Source organism: Metopolophium dirhodum, chromosome 2 (genome assembly GCF_019925205.1).
Source record: "Metopolophium dirhodum isolate CAU chromosome 2, ASM1992520v1, whole genome shotgun sequence".
Taxonomy (NCBI): Eukaryota; Metazoa; Arthropoda; class Insecta; order Hemiptera; family Aphididae; genus Metopolophium; species Metopolophium dirhodum.
Genome location: NC_083561.1, coordinates 22,895,594 through 22,923,478, shown reverse-complemented (window position 1 = coordinate 22,923,478; position 27,885 = coordinate 22,895,594). Strand labels below are relative to the sequence as shown.

At 32.8% G+C, this 27,885-nt stretch overlaps 1 long non-coding RNA gene across 1 annotated transcript; it reads right to left on the bottom strand.

The window, feature by feature from the left end:
* Positions 1 to 23,826: 23,826 nt before the first annotated feature.
* LOC132937889 (uncharacterized) lies at positions 23,827 to 25,496 on the bottom strand. Its single transcript, XR_009663854.1, has 3 exons — positions 25,285 to 25,496; positions 24,033 to 24,486; positions 23,827 to 23,968 (listed from the first exon to the last, which is right to left on the bottom strand). It is a non-coding gene; the product is annotated as an uncharacterized LOC132937889 (long non-coding RNA).
* Positions 25,497 to 27,885: the final 2,389 nt, after the last annotated feature.

Here is a 27,885-nt window from a genome sequence, read left to right as displayed (position 1 = left end):
AACTCTCCGACGCATGTATTTATGCCTGTATATAGTAATACCCACTCGACGGCGGTGATATGGGCACTCTGCTCTCGGCGTCGTCCCGCGGCCCCTGGACTCGTCCCGGATGAAGTACGGCCGCCTGCAGCCTAGAAATTTAGCGGGGAACGCGAATACGTCTTCGTCCCGGAGGTCGGACCTCTCAAAGGGGTGTTTGATGCGACCCGCGTTGAAAATTTTCGAAAAATCGTCAAAAACGTGACGACACCGCGACCACAGCGACGGATTTCTCCGCCAAGGCTCTCTCCGCGAACGGGGTGCGGCCGCGCGCAGCCTATAAATTTATCGGGGAACGCGAATAAGGGGTGAACGGGGCCCGGAGACGTGTCGAAGAGGGCTAAAACTCGAATTTTTGAAAAAAAGGCAAAAAACGCGCGCGACGGCGGCTGACGTAAAGCACGTCGTCTCGGCCGCGGAGGGCTAGCCGGGAAAAAAGTACGGCCACGCGTGGCCAGTAAATTTAGCGGGGAACGCGAATAAGGTCCGTGCGGGGACACGGAAAGTACTCGGACGGAGTAAAGACGAAAAATCTGAAGAAATTTTGAAAATTTTGAAAAAATCATGAAAAGTGATAAGGAGCGTTGATAACGCAGCGGCGGCTCCGCCGCCGCCGGGAGACCGCCCATCGAATTTTTTCATTAGAGGTTTGACTACAGGTAACAAGAAATCGCCATAGGCGGCGCCACACGGGTCTCTGTTTTATATAGGTGGACTAGCTCTCCGAGCGTCGCTGGGGGAGACCCACAGACCCCCCGGGGTTGGTGAGGAGTGTTGTCGATGTCGGAAGCCGCAGTGATCTTGTGGTCTGGCCGACGACTCGAGCCGACACGGTGTATGGGTGATACGGAAGTCCGGTGATAAGAACAGTGGATTAGTGATAAGGATTTTGGATTGCTGATAAGGATGTTGGATTAATGATAAGAATGGTGGATTTGTGATAAGGATGGTGTATTAGTTAACCGGAGAGCTGTAAGTTTTTTACTGCCTTCAAAAACGCCAAATCAAGTAATAGAATTCAAATATTTCGGATAATCATATAGCCACCTCGATTTATTTGGGGTCTAGCAGGTCAGTCACCTACCTCGACGTTGGACTTATATGTCTCGACAACAGGTATGGCAACGTTCATTACTGCTGCAGAAACCGCAAATTAAGTAATAAATTCCGTTAAAAAAAATTGTAAAACATTTCGGGGGTCCATGAAAATCATATAGCCGCCGTCTTTTTATGGGTGTCTAGCATGTCAGACACCTCGAATGACGTTCGCCGTAGTAATATGGGTAGGCTATCGACTTTGTCGGATAGCGGACAATGTGCGACGGCCGGGTCACGTCGTCAGGTATGCAATCCGACTGCGTCGAATCGCGGACAGCGTTCATTACTCTCACTCAAAACGCAAAATCACTTAAAAAAAAATTCAAAATTTTTCGGGTGTCCATGCAAATCATATAGCCGCCGTCTTTTTGGAGTGTCTAGCAGGTCAGTCACCTCAGTGTTCCCGGTAGGCAATCCGACTGCGTCGAATCGCGAACAGTGCTCATTACTGTCGCCGAAAACGCAAAATTAAGTAATAAATTCCGTGAAAAAAATTCAAAACATTTCGGGCTTTTATGCAAATCATATAGCCACCGTATTTTTAGGGTGTCTAGCAGGTCAGTCACCTCAGTGGTGCGGGTATGCAATCCGACTGCGTCGAATCGCGGACAGCGTTCATTACTGTCACCAAAAACGCAAAATTACGTAAAAAAAATTCAAAATATTTCTGGCGTCCATGCAAATCATATAGCCGCCGTCTTTCTGGAGTGTCTGGCAGGTCAGTTACCTCAGTGTTCCCGGTAGGCAATCCGACTTCGTCGGATAGCGGACAATGTGCGACGGCCGGGTCACGAGGTCAGGTATGCAATCCGACTGCGTCGAATCGCGGACAGCGTTCATTACTGTCACAAAAACACAAAATTAAGTAATAAATTAAAAACGTTTCGGGCGCATATATTCAAGCCTGTGTAAGATAGTAATAGCGACACGACGGCGGAGCTCTCCGCGATGTCAATCGGCCCACGGACTCGTCGCGAACAAAGTGCGGCCGCGAGTCACCTATACATCTAGGAGGGAACGCGAATAAGGTTTCAACGGAACTGTACGGAGTCCGAATAGGCGGTAAAACTCGAATTTTGAAAAAAATCGTAAAATTTTCATTAATTACGAATAATATAGGCGGAAGTGGTAGCAAAAGGTAAATAACGAAAAAAAAATATGGATCATCATGGCCGCCGCAAATTAACGACAATCCCGGCGACCGGAATCGAAACCACGACCCGCAAGCAGTGGTGTAGTGGGGCGTATACGCGGGTATACGGCGTATAACGACGTCTCCAGTTTTTGGTTGATGCGTATACTTATAATATAATCTGTGATACGCAGGTATACGGGTATACTGTATAGCTATAAATCAATATATGGTTTTTAAATTATTTTTAAAAATGTGGTTTCGGTTCCCAATATTCAACCGGTTCCGGTTCTTTCCAGTAAGGTTTCCAGTCCCTGGTTTAAAGTCGTTTATTTTAAATCAAAAATTAAATTTATATTATAAGCAAATATATGCACTATTTTACTATAATATTGAAACAAACATTTTTAGTGGCTCTTTAAAAACTGGGAAAATTTGTAAATTGTAACTTTTGGCTCTTCCGTCTCTCAAAAGGTTACCGACTCCTGATTTAGACAGATACAATCTGTAAGTAACTCCAAGTTACTGATGAACCTCTTTTCTATACTAGATGTCATAACATCTAATATGTTATATGTTTCAACTTTAATTCTGCATTTTATACAGAAGATAATAACAGTAATATTAATTAGCTCCGCGCTCTCTTTTTGTTTTTACCGGACATAATAGTCAGTTTTTTTTCATTCTTAAGTCCAAAAAATTATAAAAAGTTCGCGTACAGACTGGTGTCGGTGTTGAGTCAGTCTGTTTAATATATTTCCATTAAAGGCCGTTTTCCTTTTGTTCAAGAAGTGAAGGTAAATTTATATTTAATATATCTTATCGACGTTTGCTGCTCATTACAGCACAGTGCACACGTATACACGATTGTATTATTACTCTCGTTATCTTCATTTCGTCCGTGGCACGTGACAAGGTCATCCTAATTACGTTATCGTTTATATTGGAATCAGATTATTTTGCTTTAACTGATTATTCAAGGCGCTTAACTACTACTGCTATTTGTCTTGCATCTCTTTTCATTTAAGGAGTTTTATCTGCCACAAATTCAACTATGTCTTCGGATAATCTTAATTCACCTGCAGTCTCTGACCAGCAAATGTTGCTCAGATCTGCCAAGTCTTCAGTTCCACCTTCACCCACCCCACTATCGTCTGAAGAATTTAATCGAGTAATTTCGGCCATGCGTAAAACTCAGGATGCTACTCTTGCTCAATGTAAGGCTATCCCTTTCATTCAATAAAAAGTTTTGTGAACTTCAAGCTAGTGTTGACTCACTAGCTTCACAAATTGTTGATGTAAGAGCAGACAATACCTCTCTTCGTAACGAACTTTCTACTCTCAACAATAGGACCGGTGTCATTGAATCTGACGTGGGTAAATTGACCTCTTCATCTGGAGACAATATCCCTTAGCTTCTTCAAGAACTATCAGAAAGAGAAAAATGTTCTTTTAATGCCATCGTCCACGGACTTATTGAATCTTCTGCTACTATACCAACTGAACGTTTATCTGATGACCTACAGCATCTGTCTGAGTCCATTCTACCACTTGCTATGTATTTGCCTCCAGATGTGAAGATGATCAGATTGGGTCGCACTATTGGTAAGAACCCCCGTCCATTAAAAGTCATATTTTCATCAAAGATCACTTCCCAAAAATTCATTAAGGACTTTGTAACCGGTATGCGCTCTCGTGCTGCTACCGACCCACCATTATTGGTGTCTGTTGTTCGTGATCGTACATTAATGGAGCGGCAACAAGTACGTCAGGTTTATGCCGATTTGGAACAGCGTAGGAAGAACGGAGAAAATAATATAGTGGTCAGACATTTCAACGGCGTTCCTTCCATTGTCCAGGCAAATAAGGATTTTCAGTTAAACCATACTACTCATCGTCATGTCACCCTTGCAAAAAACTAACCAGCTTGAACCACCCAGGGACCTGTGGTGACGTCAGTCAATCATCATCATATCTCATCGATCCTCAATGTTTTCATTTGGTACCCCTGGCTTCATGTTATCTTTTTAAATTATCTGTTAATACATCTACTGAATTTTTTGATTTTGTAAACCGCTTTAAAAATAATAATCATTTGAATTGTAATCTAAATAGTTTAAACATTTTCTACCAAAATGTCCGTGGGTTAAAAAACTAAATTAAGTAATTTTAGAAGTTCTATTCCCCTTTTTATTTGTTATGATGTTATTATCCTCACAGAAACATGGCTCTCTCCTGACGTCCATGACTCTGAACTTGGCCTCAATGGCTATCAAATCTTCAGGGTTGACAGAAATTATCTTAACAGTAACTACTCAAGAGGAGGTGGTGTTCTCATTGCAACCAAGTCTTATATTAAAACATCTCTTACCTGTACAAATCTCAATACGCTCGAGCAAGTATATACCCTTCTGTCCATTAATTCATTTAAAATTCTTATAGGTGCAGTTTACTTACCACCTATGTCCAAGCTCCCAGATTTTGAGGCCCATACCAGCTCTATCGAACACTTAATATCATCTACCAACCCTACATCTATTCTTCTCTATGGTGACTATAATCTACCTCTTATTAAATGGTCCAAAAGCAACCAAGGTCTTTTTCCATCTGGTACCATGTCTAACATTTCTACTCATCTTGTCGATTCTTTCTCGTACTATAATTTTTACTAGCTCAATCAAGTGCCTAAAGCCCGTGGATGCCTTCTTGACCTGGTCTTTTCTAGTTTTGACACACCTACTGTCCAACTTGCCAACACTCCAATCGTTTCTCCGGATTCTTACCACCCACCTTTGTTTATATCTTTTCCACTTCCAACTCTGATAACTGCTCAAGACAGTCATAAATACCGTGATTATAAATTGGCTGATTATAAATCGATGCTCCGTTATCTAGGATTGTTTGATTGGGAAAATACTTTTTCGCTTTATTCAGTTGATGATTCTGCTGTTGTCTTTAACGATGCACTTCTGAGCTCTATAAATAAGTTTGTTCCCAACAAAGTTTTTTTCACCTTCTAAATTTCCTAAATGGACATCCACCATTCTCAAAAATCTTATAATAACCAAGAAGAAAGCCCATGCAGTTTATAAGCGATCCAAGTCGATATCTGATTATCTTGTTTTCTCTGAATATAGAGCAAAATGTAAACGCCAGTCAAAAGTTGATTACTTGGCTCATATTAGGCATACCGAGGAGGCTCTATCATCTTCCCCCTCCAAATTCTAGAAATTTGTAAATAATCTAAAACAGAAACCTCCAATTCCGTCATCACTCCATCTCGGTAATATTGCCTCAAATACTCCAACTGAATCAGCTAATCTGTTTTCAACTCATTTCTCCTCGACGTTCAACTTCCACCATTTACTGGCTCATCTGATTACTTATCCTATGAACTTCCTTCCGATATAATGTTTACTGTCGAAGATGTTTTTCCCGCTCTTAAATCGTTAAAAAATACTTACTCTAATGGTCCAGATGGCATATCCGCTCAATGCTTGTACAATTGTCATTTTTCTATTGCTTATCCAATTTATTTACTATTCAGGCGTTCGTTAGATATAGGTATTTTTCCTAAGGTTTGGAAAATATCCTCTATAGCACCTGTTCTAAAATCTGGTGACGCTTCTGATATCCAAAACTGCAGACCAATTTCTATAATACCACATATTGGTAAATTATTTGAATCGATTGTATACTCCAAAATAAAGCGTAGTCTTAATCATCTTATTATAAGTGAGCAGCATGGTTTTAGATCACATAAATCAACCGTAACAAGTGGTGTTGCCTTATCTTCTTATTTATTAGAAGTTATCGAACACAGAGGTCAGGTAGATGTAATCTTTACAGACTTTAATAAAGCATTTTACACAGTGGACCACAATTGCCTCATAATGGTGCTTAAGTCTTTAGGCATTGGGAATCCCCTACTATCTTGGTTGCACTCTTATATCACAGGTAGAAAACAATTCATAAAATTCAAAAATGCAATTTCAGAGTTAGCTGTGATACCATCTGGAGTCCCTCAAGGAGGCCACCTTAGTCCTCTTTTATTTATTCTGTTTGTAAACTCGATAACCAAATGGATCACTAAGGCTAAACTCCTTCTTTTTGCTGATGACATAAAAATATTCCTTAAAATAGACAATCTTAATCAATGTCATATCCTACAGTCAGAACTAGATATTTTTGCAAGTTGGGCGTACTCCATTGATCTTAGCCTTAATATAAGCAAATGTCATGTTATGTCGTTTTCTAGGCAGCGATCTCCTATCTACCACAACTATTTTCTTAATGGCAATTCTCTTAATCGTGTCTTACTCTATAAAGATCTTCGTATTCATTACTCACCATCATTAAATTTTGAGCACCATATAAATGTCACTGTAGGTAAAGCTTTAAAAGTATTGGGTTTTATTAAACGCAATACTAATCAGTTTTCTTCTGCTCGTTGTCTCTGCACATTATACTTCTCATTAGTACGTTCTATATTAGAATACGGTGTGGTGGTGTGGCATCCCTACCTAGCTAAAGACGAACTAAGACTCGAGCATGTACAAAATAGATTTCTTTCCTACATTGCCTACATAATGAAGATACCTCACCCTACGCATGACTATTCCTTAATTCGTAGTTCATTGGGAATACCAATGCTGTCAACTCGTCGACAAGATGCCGATGAGCGCTTTATAACCTCGCTCCTAGGTGGCACCATAGATGCACCCGATCTCCTCTCTAAAATATGTTTTCGTATCCCTTCCTTCTTCTCCAGAAATCACGCACTATTCCAAGTTCCAACTCACAATACATTATACGGACATAATCACCCCTTGCACAGAATGCTTCGTAATCTTAACAATCTTAATTTTGATTTTAATAAGTAATTAAATAATATCATTGTTATAAATATGTTATATCATAGATTTATATAGCTAAATTAAGGTATTACCATTTAGTTTAAATTATGTTGTGTTTTTCCATATGTTCTAATTTTGTGTGCATTTGTATTATTATATTATTGTTATATCTATTAAATTTAAACTTAATCTGTTTAAAATTGCCGTTTAGCGTTTATATATTATAAATAAATAAATAAACTTTAATTCGGTTTTCTGTTGAAAGAGAAGAGTCTAATCAGCTGCTAGTTCTCCTGGCATTTTTTTTTTTTTTAGCTTCTCTAACTTTCTTTAAACATTTTTTACTAAAATCATCACCATTTGATTCCAATGCATTATTAATTTTTTGTATAAAATTATGAACATCAGAATGAACCTTAATAATTTTTTAATCAGAATTATCTCTCCTTTTTTAACTTCATGTAATAAGTTTTTAGTCATGTTAAAAGCTGTAAGGTAATTTAATGAACGAGACTGCAAAAATGTAGAAACAAGATAATATACACTAAAAATATCAATATAAATAACCGCAGTAAATATAACTTCAAATTTAGACCAACGTTTCAAAATATTGCGTGCAGTAAATTTTGAATCCTTAGAAATTATTTGTAACAAAAAATGTATGAATAGTAAAAACCGAGAATTTTCAATATTAGGCTCATTAAATTGTATAATAGAAGTTACAGCTTTGTCTTTGCTCCACCATCTAGTGGCTTCAATCAAATTTAATTTTCTTAGCTTATCATAACATTTGTGCATTTTTTTAGTTAATTCAGACTAAACTTTTGTTCTTTTATGTGAATCAGGTGAAAATGTGGCATATTGTTGAACTTAACCAAAAAGCATTTCAGCATTTTGACAACACTTAGTTGAATCTACCATGACCAAGTTTAAAGCATGTCCGTAACAGTGCGTATATATATATAAAGAATTAGTGCTCTTTAGATGATACTGTATACCGTTATAGGCACCTTTCATGTTAGCAGCACCATCAAAAGAGCAACCAACAATTTTTGACATATCAATATTTAATTTAAAAAATTCACTTGCAATTAATTTAAATAAGCCAATACCGGTAGAATCATGAGCAATATTTAGTTTTAAAAGTTGTTCATAAACATTATTTTTTAAAGTATATCTTACACATATAACTAGTTGATCTAAGACTGCGACATCTTGAGTTGAATCAACAAGGATACTAAAAATCTGGGCTTGTGTAATTTCATTGACTATACTTTCTTGCATTATTTGACCATTTGCTAATATGAGTTTATTTATAAATGTTTTTGATAAAAATGTGACCAAAGATCCTCTACTATGAATTTTTATGTCATCTACCAATAGAAGAAGTTTAGCCTTTGTGATACACTTAGTGATTGAGTTAACAAATAAAATAAATAGAAGCGGACTAAGGTGACCTCCCTGAGGGACACCAGATGGTACCACGGATAAGTCAGAAACAGCATCTTTGATTTTAACGAATTGTTTTCTGCCAGTGATGTGAGTGTACAACCAAGAAAGAAAGGGATTTCCAATGCCTAAGACTTGGGAACCATTATAAAGCAACCATGGTCCACTGTGTCAAATGCTTTTTCGAAATCTGTATATATGACATCAACCTGAATACCTGATATCTGTGTTCGATAACTTCTGATAAATAAGAAGTGAAAGCAACACTACTTGTTATGGTCGATTTTTGCGATCGAAAACCATGCTGTTCACTTATATTAATATGACTTAAGCTACGCTTTATTCTGGTGTATACGATTACTAAACCACAGATTCAGGATGCTGAAATGTGGCTACCGTAATATACTCCGTTCCACGAGAGAGTGTGACTGGGTGGCGACCAAAACATGTTCATTTTCGCGCATCCCCACCACATTCCTGTCAATGTTGCCAACTGTCGCTATTTGTCGATCGCTGTCGAACGACGTTGTTACAGAGCGGTTACTGGTGTAATCATGTTTATTATTTTTACATGTTTTATGGTAGTTTAAATAATAAAAAAGTAATAATCAAAATAAATTATACCTATTTCATAAAAATAACTCCTATATAGATATATTGTATTATAATGGTTAGTTGTGGTTAATATTTGTGGTGCGTTACTTGAGCCGCTGTATACAGAAAGCGGAAGCCACGTGGGGGTTAGGTTAGGTGGGGGAAATCACGACATCGGAGCTAATTCATTTCGATGCACGGGCGGTCGTACTCTCTCGTGGAACGGAGTATAGTTGGAATTTTACAACCTGAAAGTCCTGGAAACAGTGCCGCAACAATAGGGAAAGCAAGGTATGCATTGCATTCCCTTGCTAGATTTTATGTTTAAATGAGGGGCCCATCAACAAGAAAAAAAGTTATTATTCGAAAAAAAAATGGAAAATATACCTTCTATAATATTATATTGATATTATTTTAGATATGTTTCATTATTTTGATATTATTCGAAAAACAAAAAATCAAACAATTAAATAATTGACATTTTTAGATTCTAGCGGAGCGGCGAATGTATTGATTTTATAATGATTTGTGTTTTTTTTTTCATTTTTTATTTTTTATTTATTTTAAATTCTGAGCGAAGCGATGAATGTATTGATTTTACAATGATGTGTGTTTTTTTTTATTTTATTTTTTTGTCTGTCATCACCTTTTAGGACAGTTAAAGTGCTTGGATTTTCTTCAACAGTAACTTTTCTGATAGGAAAGTGAATCTAGTTGGTACTTTGGGGGGTCAAAAGTAAAAATTTCCCAGTAGTTTTCAAAAGCGACGTGAAAAACAAAAGAAAAATTAAGGAAAAACGGGAATTTTTACGCAAAATCTGTTTTCGAGAAAATCGATTTTGGTTTTTGGTGTAACTCTAAAACAAAAGACCGTAGAGACATGAAATTTTGACTGAATGTTTATATTAGCATTTTCTATACACCATAAAATTTTGATTCTTTTTGAGCTGCTTACGGACATTGTCATTTTCAATTTTTTTAGTTTTTTTTTCTATAAATATCAATAAAATTTTATCTGTTGAGTAAAAAAGCTTGAAAATTTAATAGAAGGCTCCTAGGTAATTGTTTCAAAGGCAGATGAAAAAAATTAAAAATCTTTAGTCACAGTTTTTATTTATAAGCATTTAAAGTTCAAATTTTAACAAAATACGAAAAAATCACGAAAATTAGCAAATTATTTTGAGTAGGTCCATTTCAATGGCCCCCCCCCCCACTTTCGAAATTTGAACTTCTGACCACGCCAAACCTTTGTACATCGTTTGTGCAGAAATGTGCAAAAAAACTGAAAGCTCTATCCCTAAAACAATTTGGGGGGGGGGGGCATTGAAACGGTAGCCCCCCCCCACTTTGAATATTTGGATTTTTAAATGTGCCAAACGTTTGTGCATCGTTTGTGCAGAAATGTGCACCAGGTCCCGACGTTTGTGCACAAAAACTCCCAACGCTATCCAAAAAACAAAGTGGGGGGGCCATTGAAACGAGACACCCTCTTTTTGGAAAATTGAAATTTTTAAGGTGCCAAACGTTTGTGCATCGTTTGTGCAGAAATGTGCACCAGGTCCCGACGTTTTTGCACAAAAACTCCCAGCGCTATCCAAAAACCAAAGTGAGGGGTATTAACACGATGGTCCCCCTTTTTTGAAATTTGAAATATTTGTCATATTAATAATTAATAAATGTTGTTTACGTACCTAATAGGTTTAATAGAATTTTACTATTGCCATGTAAACGTATGACAAATAAAATCTTCAAATATTTTTAATTTATCAAGAAAGCATTATCTTGTTCTAATGTTTTTGATTTCAAAATTGTATGAATAAATACAGTTTTTTCTTTATGCATTTCTTTACTTTATATTTTATATTATATTTTGCTGATGAAAATGTGTTTATGGACAGGTACCTCAACTCGACGTTGCTGTATGTCCGGTCCAATAATGTAAGTTATAAGTCATTGTGTATATTTTAATACAATAAAAGCATAGTAAAAAAATAATTAATAGACTATATTAATATAGTACCTACTTAATTAATTTAATATACCTAACCGTACCTATATACATATAAAAATATTATAATAAAATATTATTTATGTTTGAATTCATTAGAACAATGGAGTCGCTCCCAAACTGGTCGACATCCATCTGCATAACTGTGAGTTGAAAACGTCTATATTTAAAAATTGTTATAGTATAATATTTATCCAATAAATTAATTTTCTTTAGCATTCCGTAAGAATGAGCGGTATAGTTTGAAAACTTACCAAAGTTATCTGGTGGATGTCGATACGTTGGTGAACAGCCGTCGCACAAAGGTCTGATGTACCTATGGAAAGATATTATTGGATCGGTCATAATATTACGTTGAGAAGTTATCTGTCCATAAGCTTATTTTCAAATTTGTAGGCCAATTCCGTTGCCATTTTTTAATCATTCTTTGTTTTTATTAAGGTTGAGATGTAACAGCATTTTAGGGGCTATTGTAATTTCCACTTCCAGGACTTTATCATACATACAGCCGACAGCCCGATGACCTACATTTTTGTGTATTCTGGTCTACCCTATGATGGCCGCGAAGTAACGATCACGTCACCGTTTATCAGATTGCCCAGTTTGAAAGAGTCTCCAACAATTTCATTGGATAGGTACGCCATAAACCGTGACATAGCGCTGGGCCAGCATCATTTTGTCCGGATCAATATCTACAAAAATGACGTCCCAATTATTAGAAGCTAATAATATAGGTACTTAATATTTATTGTAATATAATATAATATTAAACTCATTATACCCAGTTATTACGATTAAGTAGAAATAATATTTTTCAAATAATATTACAGTGTCTTTGTCGAACAGTCAGCTGTACGAAGCTTCCGCTGTGCCACAAAACGGGTCGACGCCGGTCGCTGAACATGGGAAGTCCTCAAGTCCACCCAGCATTGTATTGATGAATCAACAATACATCTTACATCTTACATCTATCATTGCAATCTTATAATTATTCACCTGAATGCATGTAATCCTGAATGTACAGTTAATTTATTACTACCCATCTACAAAGTCAACACTGTATTAATAAAAGTATTTATTGTTAAAATAAAATTGAGTTCTATATTATTTGTAGGTACTTAAAAATTATTTGGGTATAAAGGAAACATATTTTAATCATATAAAACTAGATAAACTAAAAGACAAAAATAATAACCAGGAATTAAATAAAAAGGGAGGTCAATTAAAAAAAGGTGGGTAAGTGGATGTCGCTCTGCTGTACAGTAGGTTACAAGTGGGTCACTGTAATGGATGGTGTTAAATTTGAATTCAATGATATAATATCATTGTATAAGAAAAACGATTCTGAGCGAAAACCGTCCGTCAGCCTATGATATTACCAAGTATATTTGATGACATTATAGTGAATAAAGTAATATTTATATATAACCTATTTACGTGGAGCCTTGTTTTAAATTTTTAATCCTCAGCTACAAAAGTTGAACATTTTATAAATTTTTAACTACAAAATAATTATTAAATTATAAATTTGATAAATGTTGTCAAAATTTGAACTTTAAATGCTTATAAATAAAAATTGAGCCTATGTATTTATAATATTTTTTAACTGCTATTAGAACGATATATCAGCAGCCTTATATTAAATTTTCACGCTTTTTTACCCAGCAAATAAAATTTTATTGATATTTATATAAAAAAAAAACTAAAATAATTGAAAACTGACTATGTCCGTAAACAGCTCAAAAAGAGTCAAAATATTTTCAACATTTTATGGTGTATAGAAAATGCTAATATAAACATTCAGTGAAATTTTCAAGTATCTACAGTCATTCTTTTTTCAATTACAATAAAATAAGAAAATCGTTACATGAGAAATCGAGTGAATATCAAATGTTGTAAAAATATGAATTTCAAACGTTAATAAACCAAAATCGATTTTCTCGAAAACGGACTTTGCGTAAAAAATTCCCGTTTTTCCTTTGTTTTTCACGTCGCTTTTGAAAACTACTGGGAAGATTTTACTTTTGACCCCCCATAGTACCAACTAGATTCACTTTCCTATCAGAAAAGTTACTGTTAAAGAAAATTCAAGCACTTTTACTGTCCTAAAAGGTGATGACAGACACAACAAAAAAAAATAAAAAAAAACACACATCATTGTAAAATCAATACATTCATCGCTTCCCTCAGAATCTAAAAAAAAAAATTGGAAGTTACTCTGCTAAACAGTAGGTTACAAGTGGATGACTGTTATGGATAGTGTTAAATTTGAATTCAATGATATAATATCATAGTATACGAAAAACGATTTTAAGTGGAGACGATTTGTCAGCCTAGGATATTGTATACTATATTTATATTGATATTATTAAATATTATTAATACCGTAGTCGGTTAAGTTGAATTATTATTATTTGTTTATTATCGTATTTGTATATGATAATATATTTTAGACGTTTCAATTACCCACGAATAATATTTTTAAAATAGGCATATGTATATATTACAAGTAACAACAAATTAAGAACGATATTGCCGGAAATCATTAGTTTTTAACTGAAAACGACAGGGAAGTCTGAACTTGGCGGTCAGTCTTATTTTTAAGTTATATATTGTATTATAACTAATTGAAATTTTTGGTATTTTCATATGTACCCGGTATACCACACTGCGCTTGCTCGAACAATTAAAATCAAAAACATCCCTCGACTTGTTATGTAAAACCACCATGGGTGGGTGTCAGAATTATTTTTGCATCATCAATTTTAAAACGTTGATTTACCTAGATTAAAAAAAAAATTAATTTGTAATACTTAAGCTTGGTAAACTTTAAGCGTTGTACGGGTGCGTAAAACACCGAAAATCGTGAACTTCGTAAGGCTATACCATAAAAACCAATGATTTGCAGGTAGTCGAGTTTTGGACAAGTACCTACATAGGTAACTTATAATAATTCATATTGTAAATTAATTAGGTACCAAAAAAATATAACTTCTCAAACACTTTGTCTATTGACACTGGCGGGAGAATGTATTAGAATGTCTATAAACTTGCGGACCAGTTTGTATAGTTAAATTTGGCATGCGAACTATAATTGAAATAGAAAACCAGAATAGGTGCATTGCGGATGACAAAGATTTCTGTAAAAGAACATACGATTTATCAATATACCGTATAGGTACTGATAATACTGATAGTACTAGATAATACTATAATATATAAGTTCTATGGATTTATCATAATAAACAGTATATTTTATAATATCTATGGCAATCGTCAATTGTCGAAATTCGTCGGCGACGGTTAACAATTCTAATAATTTCAGCAATACTATTGTATTATAAATATAATATATTGTATATTTTGATTTCAGTGAACAAAAAAATAATAGGCGACAAATATAAACGGACAGTTTGTTAAACCGGATAAGTTGTAACACAAACTCGCAAATTTCGTTTGATCAGGTTATTTTCATAAAATATTTCGATACTTTCAAGTTTCAGCTCATCGGAGTGAGATGATTAGATAAAGATGGATGAAGATAGCTGTTTCTTCGGCGATGGCGGCACTCTAGCTACGTTTCACCGGAAGAGTAGATGTTTACGAGTAAGTTTGTTTTCATATTATTACCTACTATTTTACATTTACTTTTTAGACTTAAATTAAATATTTATTGCCACGGACAATCTGTTAACTACGTGACGTAGAAGCATTTATAAGTTTAATCCCAATAGCGCAATGTATAAAATACGCGAGACCGTCTTCGTTTCACCACGCCAAGTTTAATACGCACTTTTTTGCATGTTATACTATACGCCGGGTATCACCTTAGGTTTGCGCGAAGTATTTAAAACAATATAATATTATTAATCTTTATATTTTATATTTTTACATACATAAATACATTATACACCTCATATATTTTATCAGCATACTTACACCTTTTTTAGTGTAGTTTATACCCTAGATGGCTATAGATATAGGTATTAAATGTCTTGCAATTATATATTTTACTATAATTATTAATTTCATTATAATATAATATAACAATACACTCTAAATTAAATTAGTTGTTATCAAGACAAACAGTCTTAAAACAAACTCTTTTCTGAACGTTTTCAAAACGTATTATGCTTAAAAAAAATTGCACAGTTGTCGTAGCAGTCAGTTGCTAGATCAACCCGTGTGACATCAAATAGGAATTATTCTTGTTTTTTTAAATAGTTTTTTCGAAAAATATATTATGTAACATGTATAACTCATACAATAATTGTTATGAATTTATAGTTAATGGAAATGCGGATGTTTATACTTCATAGATATTTTTTTAGTTAATAATCGTGTAAATAATTTGATTAAACAATAACTAACAATAACATTACCTACTAATCACTAGTATCAATTTTATTATATTACGTGTAAAATCACCAACACAAGGTGCAGACTGCGTTTAAAAAATTAAAAACATAAAATAATGTTGTAGTAGAAGCTGGAAACTGTAGTTTATTTTAATTTATAATCCAATTAATGTAACCGAGAATGTAACACTATTAAATTCATCATTGAATGATTATTCAGAGATCACTTTGGGATAAATGTAAATTAAATTAAAAATAATTAAAAAACATTTTGTGAAAGGAACAAGATTACTGCTAATATTTAAGTCTTAATTATTATTAACAAATAATACAAATAATAGATATTTCAATAGCTTTTTACTATTAACATTCAGTGTAAATATAGTTTCTGATCGACTTACCAATATGTAATAAACCTATATGTAATAAAATAATTATTCATATCAAATAATCCTAACAATTTAATGCAAGGATTCTCATAAATTGATCTTACAGCAGCCTTAAAACACCAAAAATACATTTGTACATAATTTACAAAATTTTAGTTCCCTATTATGGTGTAGGTATTAATACAAACAATAAATTGCTATTCGAAAACACAATTTCGTATACCTATTATTATTTACTAAATACCTACAATTAAATTAAACTAAAAATAAACATATGATTACATACTGAGTGCCTATAATATAATGTTATATATGAAAATTGAATCTTTATTACGAATCCTTATCGTTTACACAGACCACAAGAAAAAATAATTAAAAATATTAAAAAAAAAAAAACACACATCATTGTAAAAATATAGTTGGTAATTGGTATTATAGTATTTGATGAATTCACTGTATACGTTTATGGCTTTATGTTAACTCTAAAATCCAGTAATCACATTTTTATTTAATAATTCATAAAATACAATATGCTCTTATAAAAATATTCTTGTGCATCTGATATCTATTCACCACCTTAATCAATAATTAAATTGATAAACGAAAATAATAATTTAAATAATACCTATATCATATTATTATAATTCAAATTCAAAATTATAAACTATTTTGGTTTATTGTCATATCAAATTTCAATGAACAAATTGGTCCTTAATACAGAACTCTTTGTTATAAAAAGTTGCATTATATTATATCCGTGGATTCATCATATTGACGTACCTAGTATAATATCTATCATTTATTTATTTAATCTATGGCAAATCTCAAAGTCGTTGCAGAAGACACAGTCGATTAAAAATTCTAAAATTTCAATAAGCAAAGAAGATATGAGCAAAAAACTTACTGCGTTTCGTATAATTTTATTTTTCATAAATCACAATATTCTAAGTTCTGGCTGTATTCTGGAGCGTTTCCTCATGGGCGTCGCAATTCACACACGTCACGGATTCCGCCGAAGGAGTCGATAATTAAAGTAAGTTTGTTTTTATATTCTTTTGGGGCTTAAATTTACTTTTAAGGCTTAAAACAAATATTTAATGTCACGAAAAATGTGCTATCCAAGTGTTGTAGGCGCATATTTTAGTTCCGGACTAGAAATGTATAAAATACGCGAGATATAAATACCGTCGTCGTTTTTCCAGTCCCTGTTTGTAGAATAATTATAATTAATAGGTGCATACCTATACAGGGTACTTAATATAAATATATAAATATTTTGGTTTAATTTATAGAAATATATGTTATGACTTATAAAGTTATAACTGATAATAGTCATAAGATACAATTTTAATTAATAACTGGTAATTTTTTTTCCAAATACAACGTTATAAGTTATAGGTAACTATTAATTTAGTGTCACATACTTAACTTCTATTGTTCACCTAATATCTATATTCTATATCATAAGGATTAGGGATGTATAACCATGTACACATAAAAGTATATTCACGGAATGGTCAACTGCCTATCCTGACGTGTGCGCACTTATGAATAATATACCTACTCATATACTCGTATAGGTATATAAATATACCTATATAAATAGTGTAATACTACATACACGAATGTGTTACCTATTATGTCCCTAAAAGTTCAACAGTTATTATTATATTTATTTATTTTTTAAATATAGGTAGGTACATTACAAGACTCTAATTGAAATCACATTTTTTTTTTATTTTTTTGAACACAATGTTTTAAAAATTATTAATTAATATATAATTTATTGGTATAGTACTAAATAAATTAATGAAATAAAACAAACACAACTACTATAATTATTAGTAATAATAATATATCCACGTATAAATTATTAAAATACAAAACGAACAAACGAAAACGATTCTGAGCAAAGATATCGTTAACTAATAAATAATATTGAGATTAAAGTATATTTTTTCGGTAGAAAATCGGTATAAATATGAATTATAAATATTTTTTTATTTTCATACCATGACGCGTGTGTGAAAAATTGTTAATATTAAGTGTTTAAAATGTTAGATTTCGGTTCGGCTGATTGTCCACCCCCTCACTCTTCCGCATCAATGCATCAGAAATTATTATTTATAATATTTAAATATAAACTGCATTTTCTGAATTTTCTAAAACATTGCTTTCCAAGCAAGGAATTCGTTTCATATATTATCAACGAATTTAAAAATGAAATAGAACATTTATATGGGATAAAGTCAATTTTATAAAAACTTATTAGAAAAAAATTAAATAAAGGTCATTTTTTTTCTTATATTTCTATTTTTTTACGTACCCATTATGTTCGATACTATAACTTCAGTCTTCAGTTATAGAAAACAACACTTGCCAATATGGAATTACTGTCGAATTTTTTTATTTTAAAATATTAAATAGCATCTGATCGACTGATGTGCTATAATGAAACTCAAAATATAACGAATACACTACCTATACACTTATCTAAATTCTATTTTATATTCGTTTAAATTGGACTTTTAATTTTTCTGGCCATTTTATTAAGCTTTGTAATATAAGTGCATTAAATCGTATTTTTAAGGCATTTTTCTTATTTTTAATACATTTAATTCCACGTCCTATTTATAACTTAACGTTATTTTGTATATACCAATCGATTAGTGTACATAATAAAAAATATAATATTATTGATGGGTTAATAGGTTGATAACTATTATGTAGGTAGGTACAGTTTTGTACGTTCAATGTATCGTTCTTAATTCATAAAGTAGCTAAATAAGTCAAATGATTTTGTCAAGGGGTGGGGGGGGAGGATATGGCTGATTTTTTAACATGAACTATTTCAAAGGCTCTTAACCTAAGGGGCGCACCACTCTAAGGAGGAGTGACACAATTTCGTAAGGGGGGGGGGGGGGGACGTGAAAATGTTTAAAAAAAAACACGAATTTATTTAGTTATTTTGTTATTTAGGTAATACATATTAATTAATAGGTATTTCTTAATTTTTTTTTATTATTTTATTTGAAACATTATTTTTAAATATTGGGATCAATAAAACTATTTTTATATAATTACTATTTTATATCAATTAGAATTTGTTTATAAACCAAGTAATAAATAAATGGTTACCAAGTAAAAAAACCGTTATCTATTTTATAAATTTTAATTCAATTTACCGCATTTGCGTCTAGTAGAAACAAATAAATGTTTTTTTGAAAATAATGTAAAAATATCCATCATCCATCGGTTAGGACCATATATTTATTTTCTATGATTAGGACGGTGAGGTTATAATTATAAATAATCTATGGCAAATGACAATCATCTGAGACGAACAGCGATTCTAATACGTACTCACATATTTCGTTCCATTCTGGTTATTGAACTAGGTACCTATTTTTATAAATGTCATTAATCTCAATACTTCCAGACTGAACTTTTGGATCGGAGATATGAAGACGCGCGCTGCATTTTGCTTGGCGGAGACGCACAGCTCTGACACTAGACAATATTATACACTCAAAGGGACCGCGTTTCGCCGGAAGAATAAATAATTACGTAAGTTTTGTCCTACTACTCTGTTGACGCGGTAGACCTAATGTAAATATTTATTGTCAGACAAACTTATATACCCGCTAGACGTAGAGTAGTTTTTAAAATCCAGTTGTTATAGGTGTACAAAAATTAGGATATTATGAAAAATACCTTAAATTATAATACTTTGCCTACAACTGTTAATTTATTGTTATAGTAGAATAATTTTTAAAATTTTAAATCAATGATTAGGTAATGCTTTTATAATAGGAAGGTAGGTTTTTATACCTACCTAACAAAATAAGAAAATACATAATGATTAATGTTATTTAATATGATTTGTAAGTACATAGCAGATTATACCTATCACTTGGTGACGATTATTTTTGTTTTGTACGTTCTTCGAAATCCAGTTCCGTCACGATAGTTTTAGTTTTCGTTAAATGTGAAACATACATTTTCTATGCATACGGGATACGGGCATCAAATATTTGGGTTTTAAGAGAACACCTCAAACGTACGTTTTATTTTGGTGGTTTTACGGGATATACCTATAGGAAATTTTCTTCAAATTTTCACATTTCACTATTTGATATTGTGATATTATTTGTACCTAGGTTAAGTTTCTGTTTTAAAATCGATCGATATGTTACCTAGGTATATCACATTCTTTAATTTAAATTCTGGTAGTGGAGTATTGGACAAGTACCTACGTAACTTATAATTCGTATAGTAATTTAATTACTAAAGAAATATAATTTCCCCAACAGTGTCTAGGGCCACCGGCAGCAGAATGCATTATAGAATGTCTATAAACTTGTGGTCTAGTATATGGTTAAAATTGGCATGCGACCAACAACTGGGGGGCTTGTTCTGGACAATTTAAATGATCTAATAAGGTTTATCTCATTATTTGAATTAAATTAATTTTTAACCGATTGTTGTGTTAATCAATTTTTTAATTTATTTCATTCAACACACTCGTCTCAGTTTTCAAGTACCTCTAGATTTCTCACAAAATTCATATCGATCATCTCACAGCTTTCATATTCAAAACCAAAAAAATATGTATTTCTATCTTATTTCAATCTTTTTCATCGAATACCATTATATATTACAGATCATAAAGATAATAGTATTGTATACTAGATAAGTTGCAATTAGCGAGATGTAGAGAGAGATGGAGATGGAGCGAGATGTAGACGGATGAAGATAGCTGTTTCTTCGACGACAGTGTGTGCTGCAGGACAGCTACGTTTCACTGGAAGAGTCGATGTTTATGCGTAAGTTTGTTTTTATATTATTTTGGTCTTACATTTACTTTTTAGACTTGAATTAAATATTTATTGTCGCGGAAAATCTGTTAACTAAGTAACGTAGAAGCATATACGTTTAATACTGCCTACCAAAGGCGCAATGTATAATAATAATAAATTATACGCCAGTCCAAACAATCCAAACGCTGTCTTACTCGTAGTCGAGTTCTAGTTGATAACTGACTTGTGAATAAATGTAATTATTGTTTGGTATAAAAATAAAACTAAGAAATCCTTGAATACAACATTTAAAACTACAAACTCTGTGTAATAAAAATTAATATTAGGTATTTATTGGTAGGTTTATATAATATCTGTAGACTGTAACGCATAGGTCATTAGAATATTGTAGAACATTTTACTGCAAGATGCATGTTATTTCAGAAATGGTATTCGTCAGTGAACATTTTCCAATAACTGGGAATAATATATCATAAGCAGATTAAAATGTGTGAACGTTTCAGTGTTTCGAAGACTAAGTTTCGTAGCAGATTTTGATTCCGTCACGGGGTATGTATTTTCTTATTTCTCAGTAGGTTTTTTTTTTTTTTATAGTTAATTGATCAGGGGATGTATTGCCCGAAAACTTTTAATATTTGTATTGTAATTATACTGGTATAACACTATTCGGGCTATCAATAAAGTCGTGTTCAAAATTAGAAAATCGGTGAGGTATGATATTTTTTTAAGCAATTCTTTCGAGTAGGGAATTCGCTCAATGATATTTAAATATTTTCACCGATAATCAAGTACGATGACTTGTAGGTAACTAGAGACTGAGTGAATAGGAATTAGGAAGTGTGTGATATGGCGAAGATAAGGAAATGGGTCAACAGGATTTCAGAATGTTTGGTGTATGAAAGGGAAAGATGAAAAAGAAATGTAAGGTTAGGGTAGGTAAGTGGAGTGAGAGTAACAGATATGAGAATAATAAGTAAGGTGTTAAGGTACAAAAGAGGATAGAATAAGAAATTAGTTAATTAAGGGTAGTGTAGGGTAGTGTACATATTGTAGTGAAAACAAGAGAGAATAGGTTTAGTTGGTTCGGTCACTGTATGATAAGAGATAGTGAGAGAGTGGCTATAGAAGTTATTTAGGGGAGAAATGATGGACGAGAAGACTGAAGAAGAGATGGATAGACAGAATACCGATCATATGGAGGTGTGGAATGAAAGTGGCTGAACCTGTATATAGCTGTGATAGACGGGGGACGAAAAAGTGTAAAGGTAGAATAGTTATGTTAACAATGCCGACTACGTAGGAAAAGATCTTGAATTGCAAAGGCCCTATTGACTCTTTGGCTTCAACTAACCATAGGTTTACCTAACTAACCGTCTTATGACTTATTAGGACACTTTGAATAAAAAGATCCTGAGTGTCAGGTTGCCGAACTTAAGTGTTTGATTATCAGGTTGATCCTCTGATTGTTGACACCATGGATAGTCCACGCCTATGTTAAATACATTTGAGGCCGCGTTTCCGGAGGGGAAGGCAATTGAGGCTCCTTTATATTGATAGTCGATAGTCGATACTCGATATAAGTATACTTTATTTGGCCTCAATTTATTGTTCCCCTCGAAGACCGCTGATAAGACCATTATGTCCTATCCGTTGACTGCAAAAACCGCACACTTTTGGTAGGTTAAAACCGCACACATTTAATAGGTCAAAACCGCACAATTTTAGAAATTGTCGTATCCAAAAACCACACAGTTATGATTTTGACCCCAAAAAGATCGATAAACAAAAAACGCACGTGTTTATGTACAATTAATAATTTGTTCTATTTTTTTTTTAAATTTTAAATATCAATTTTAAAAAAATGTCAACTTAAAAATGTATAAATTCAATAATTTAAAATATTAATTTAAAAAAAATGTAAAACAAAAAATGTATAGGTATATTAAAAAAATTTAAATATCAATTTAAAAAAAAATGTCAACTTAAAAATGTATAAATTCAATAATTTAAAATATTAATTTAAAAAAAATGTAGAACAAAAAATGTATAGGTATATTAAAAAATTTTTAATATTAATTTTAAAAAAAATTAAAACTTTCAAAGTTTGATTGGCTGAAACCGACTGCTGACGTTTTTTAAAAACTTTATACGATCTCCGTCACGTAAAAATTCTTCCCAAAATTGAAACAATAGTACATATCATATAATCTTATCTTTTCACTATTTTTACTAAAAATAGTGTCCGGTTTTAACCCACTATAAATGTACGGTAATTTGTTATACAATGACCGTTAAGCTGTGCGGTCGACCTTTTTTGGGCTAAAATCAAAAGTGTGCGGTTTTTGGGTGCAACCGTCCTATCCATATCTTTATTATCTATGATGGAGCCATACCCAGCTCACTCGTGTAAACTTGTTGCCGGTTGGGATGTCAGCGCACTATTTGTTTTCCATCTTTGACCCACGCGTAGCATACCAAATGTACGATTAAGAAAACACTAAAATGATTGGGTCAGAGGGAGAAATAAATGGTGCGCTAAAAATCTGACATCCTCTTAGTGTTATCAAGTTGAAGAAGCAGTTGATTGTTGACAATTTGACATTTAACATTAACTGTAGTAGGTAGGCTAACCTAACCAAGTAATATTACTGGTGCAATAATATTCTGTACTGGTGACTGGTCTACCATTGCTGGTTCTGTGCTGGCATGCCCTTACTAATAAAACTTATATAATATATTTTTAATGATCTATAATTGTCAGTTTATGTATTGTACCAACATGCAATGTAACAATGATAAATATATTAATATCTATTCCTATGTATGTATAAATATAAAAAAATATGTTATAAAATGGGTAGAATATAGTAGGTAACAATAAAAAAGTTGAATACAATTTCCAAATTAATATATAACTTAGCATGTTTATGCCTAGTTCAAAAAATAAAATGTTCTTATAGTGATCAATCTTTAGTGTTTCTAAGATATAAATAATTTATAAAGTATAATTCAATTTAGTTCTTCAAAATCTTTATTAAACAACACCTTTTTAAAATACAATTAATATATTTTAATCACTTTTATCTTCTCTACTAAGGCTGTTTCATTTTCTTAAAAATCCTTTCTTTCTTCCCACCTTCACGATCCTTAGCACCCGAAAACCAACGGCTAGTTGGCTTGAAATATCCTTTAGTTTTAAATTAGGGTCTTTGGTAGTAATGGTTTCTGAAATCAAAAATAAATAACACTTAAAAAAAATAAAATACAAAATATGAACAATATTATATACCTAATAAGTATGATTGTGTCCTAGAAAAGTTCAGTTTCTTGCTTCCATTAGTTTCCCTTCCAAAAGCACTATAATTATTATAATAATTGTACTTCCTTCGAAATTATTCTCGGAATAACTGCTTTTAAACTTTCAGATAATTTATCTCCACTTTTAATGGTGATCAACATAAAACATTTCTAAAAAATAAAAAATAGATTTACAAAGCAAATAAAACTGTGCAGTTTCAGTAGTAATTCTACCAGCTTTTTTATTAACTTCAAGTTATGTTTTAATTCATTATCAAACTGTTGGAAATCTTCTAAGTTTAATTTGGGCATGTGATCTAAGTTTTCTTCTTGCGTGATTTTGTTAATATCTCCTATATTATTGTGGGATGCAAATAAGTGCCTTGTTTGTTTGGCCTCTTCTGTGATTTTATATTCTAAGCTTCTTTTGACCGATTCTAAATTTGCTTTTGAAACATAATTTAAAAAAAATACATTAGGTGAAATTGGTAAGTGGCTTAACAAATTTTTTTTTTTTGTAGATAATAACTAAAAAGTATACTTATAAAGTAATATATTATGATGTGCTTGGTATTGTAAAAATTTGAATAGATACTAAAGTGAAAAAATAATGAGCATACATGCAATGATACTTAATCTTATTGATTAAAATATAATTAGAAGTAGTATGCTAACATATGTGACTGGACGACATAATATAAAAATACATACCAATGTATGCCCATGTATACCAAAAGTTAAAACCCATTAAAGGGGGTTGGGGGGGTCTCAACTTTTTTAGTCCTACTGCACATTAATTGTTGATGTAATTTAAAAACTATTATGCTTTACTCTTATAAATATTTTTTATTTTGGTATAAACATAGGCGTGTGCAGCTGCCCCTCCTACGAATCCAATTTTTGCTCTAATAAAGTCAAATTATAAAGAGTTACAAATGTTAATTTTAAAAAATGATTTAACTACCATATGACTGCCCCTCCTGCCAAGGACTGCGCACGCCTATGAATTAAACATTAATTACAATTATACAAACCTATTGGCTATTACATTGAATGAAAATAATCAATATGCGTATACAAAATTGAATACCTATTTTTTTATATTATAGCATAGGTAACCTATTATTTTTATATTAATTCTGATTCATGTAAACAGTGAGTTTTAGTACGAAGTTACAATTTATAATATTAATAACAATAATGAGAACGATAATAATTAAAAAAGTAGATAGGTAGGTACTTACCGAAAATGCACCTGCACAACTAAACTTTTTTGATGTACGTGGTACGTTACGTCAACACGTGCGTCGTAGCTGGGTGGTTAGTAAAAAAATTTAAAAACCGACGACACAATATAGTTTACATAATTTAACAATATTCATAAACATTAACAAGACGTATTGTGCTATAACACTTACACAGACGTATACGGTATAATAAAATAGAGAATAGTGACTAGTCACTGTTCAGTGAACACTGTAGTACGTATGTGTGTATCGTATTCGTATATATCGTGTGAGTGTGTGAACGCCGCGAAATGATCGAACGATAATACATTGGCAGTACGGCGGGGGCATACAGCCGTTATATTATGGTTTTCTCCGAAAATAGGCTGGTTAACAACAACAGATTTCTATATTTATAACAGAAATCATTATACTAAACAATATAATAATTAATAATACAATACTACATTATAATATATTTGTTTATTAAACTGTCATCTTCATGAAACTGTGTAACTGAAATTTGAATATTTGTATTGGAATATACTAATATTATAATTTGTACGACTTCGTGAATCGTGGCTAATACAAATATAATACTTAGGTAATAGTATTTTATTACACATACATTTAAATAAAACAAATGTGGTTCAAATCGCTTTTAAGTATTAACCAAGTTAATTGTAAATCATTATAGTCAAATACGAGTATACGACATACCTTTGATACACTGACACAAAGACAAGGCAAAATACTGTTTTAAAAACAATAAAATTAAAATCAGAAGGTACCCCACCAGAGGTAGGTCATATATAAAACTATAAAATAGCTACCATTATAGAGTAGAACTAGAACAAACCTTTACAAAAATATGTACCTACCAATATTATATCGTAATTCGTAATATACCCACACAATTAGATACTCAGTCTTAAACGATTACCCTTTATAACACGGTAAGTAAAAAACAGCTGTACATGATACCTATGTATTTAGGATGTCTGAATACGCCGGTATATTTATATTATTTGCACAGCTATATTATATCTACCCCTAAGCGCTATGCCGAACATTGGCATGGGAATAGGTATACTGATAAAATGTATGATATCAATTTAGAAAATTTAAACAGCTTGAAAATAGTTTATCATTGTGGATGGTTGGTTTTATTAGTGTCCTGGATATTTGCCCTGTAATATTAAATACCTACGAAATCAGAATAAGTGCCAAAAAGCATTTTATTCATAAAAAATATAAATTAAGTATTATAAGTTCAAAAAAAAAAAAAAAAAACTGGCTGTGGGACGAGAAGCTATATTTTCACCGTCGACACCATTGACCGACACCGACCGTGACAGCGTCGCCACCAAAACCGAAGAACGAGTTACGGACTAGGATGGGTCAACTATATACAATAATAGTTATAGACACAACTACGACAAACACTGGCTGGCCCTTGCTCGCCATTGAAACAGAGCCCGTAAAATGCCAGTACTCCGCCAACCTAGGCTCAACTACGAGGAACAGTGGCTAGCCTTTACTAGCATATCGATTGGAGCCCGTAATATGCCCGTATTCTGCCAATGTAGGCATAACTACGACAAACACTGGCTGGCCCTTGCTCGCCATTGAAACAGAGCCCGTAAAATGCCAGTACTCCGCCAACTTAGGCTCAACTACGAGGAACAGTGGCTAGCCTTTACTAGCATATCGATTGGAGCCCGTAATATGCCCGTATTCTGCCAATGTAGGCATAACTACGACAAACACTGGCTGGCCCTTGCTCGCCATTGAAACAGAGCCCGTAAAATGCCAGTACTAGATCAGCACTAAACTACCAGTGCTGGTTTTCCAGTACTACACCAGTACTGGATAAAATTATGGCCAGTACTGTACCCGTAAGGGCCAGCCAACTGTTGGCTTCCAGTACAGTCACAGTACTGCGCCCTTCGTGAGTGTCGGCGTAAGTCACAATTTTCCGATTTGGATGGTGGAAGTGTCGTCCATAAATATCATAACATATATTATATTAGAAATACAAACTTAATATTTCACTAACAGTAAATATTATAAAAAAATATTACGAATGTACTATACTCATATTATATTATGATTTTATTAGTTACAAGCTCTTGAATTAAGAGTTATGTTTGAGGATTTAATTAAATTCCTAAAAGGAAATGCCTCAAGGTGATGTACTTCAAATTGTTTACACGAGTGAGCTGGGTATGGCACCATCATAGATAATAAAGATATAACATAATGGTCTTATCAGCGGTCTTCGAGGGAAACAATTGATGCCAAATAAAGTATACCTATATCGAGTATCGACTATCAATATAAATGAGCCTCAATCCGGGAACGCGGCCTCAAATGTATTCAATATAGGCGTGGACTATCCATATCTTTATCATCTATGGGCTTCATCCATAGCATGGATTAAGGTGTCAACAATCTAAGGATCAACTTGATAATCAAACACTTAAGTTCAGCAACCTGCAAATCAGGATCTTTTTATTCAAAGTGTCCTAATAAGTCATAAGAAGGTTAGTTAGGTAAACCTATGGTTAGTTGAAGCTATGGTAATGATAGACGACTACCATCACCGGTCGTGAGCTT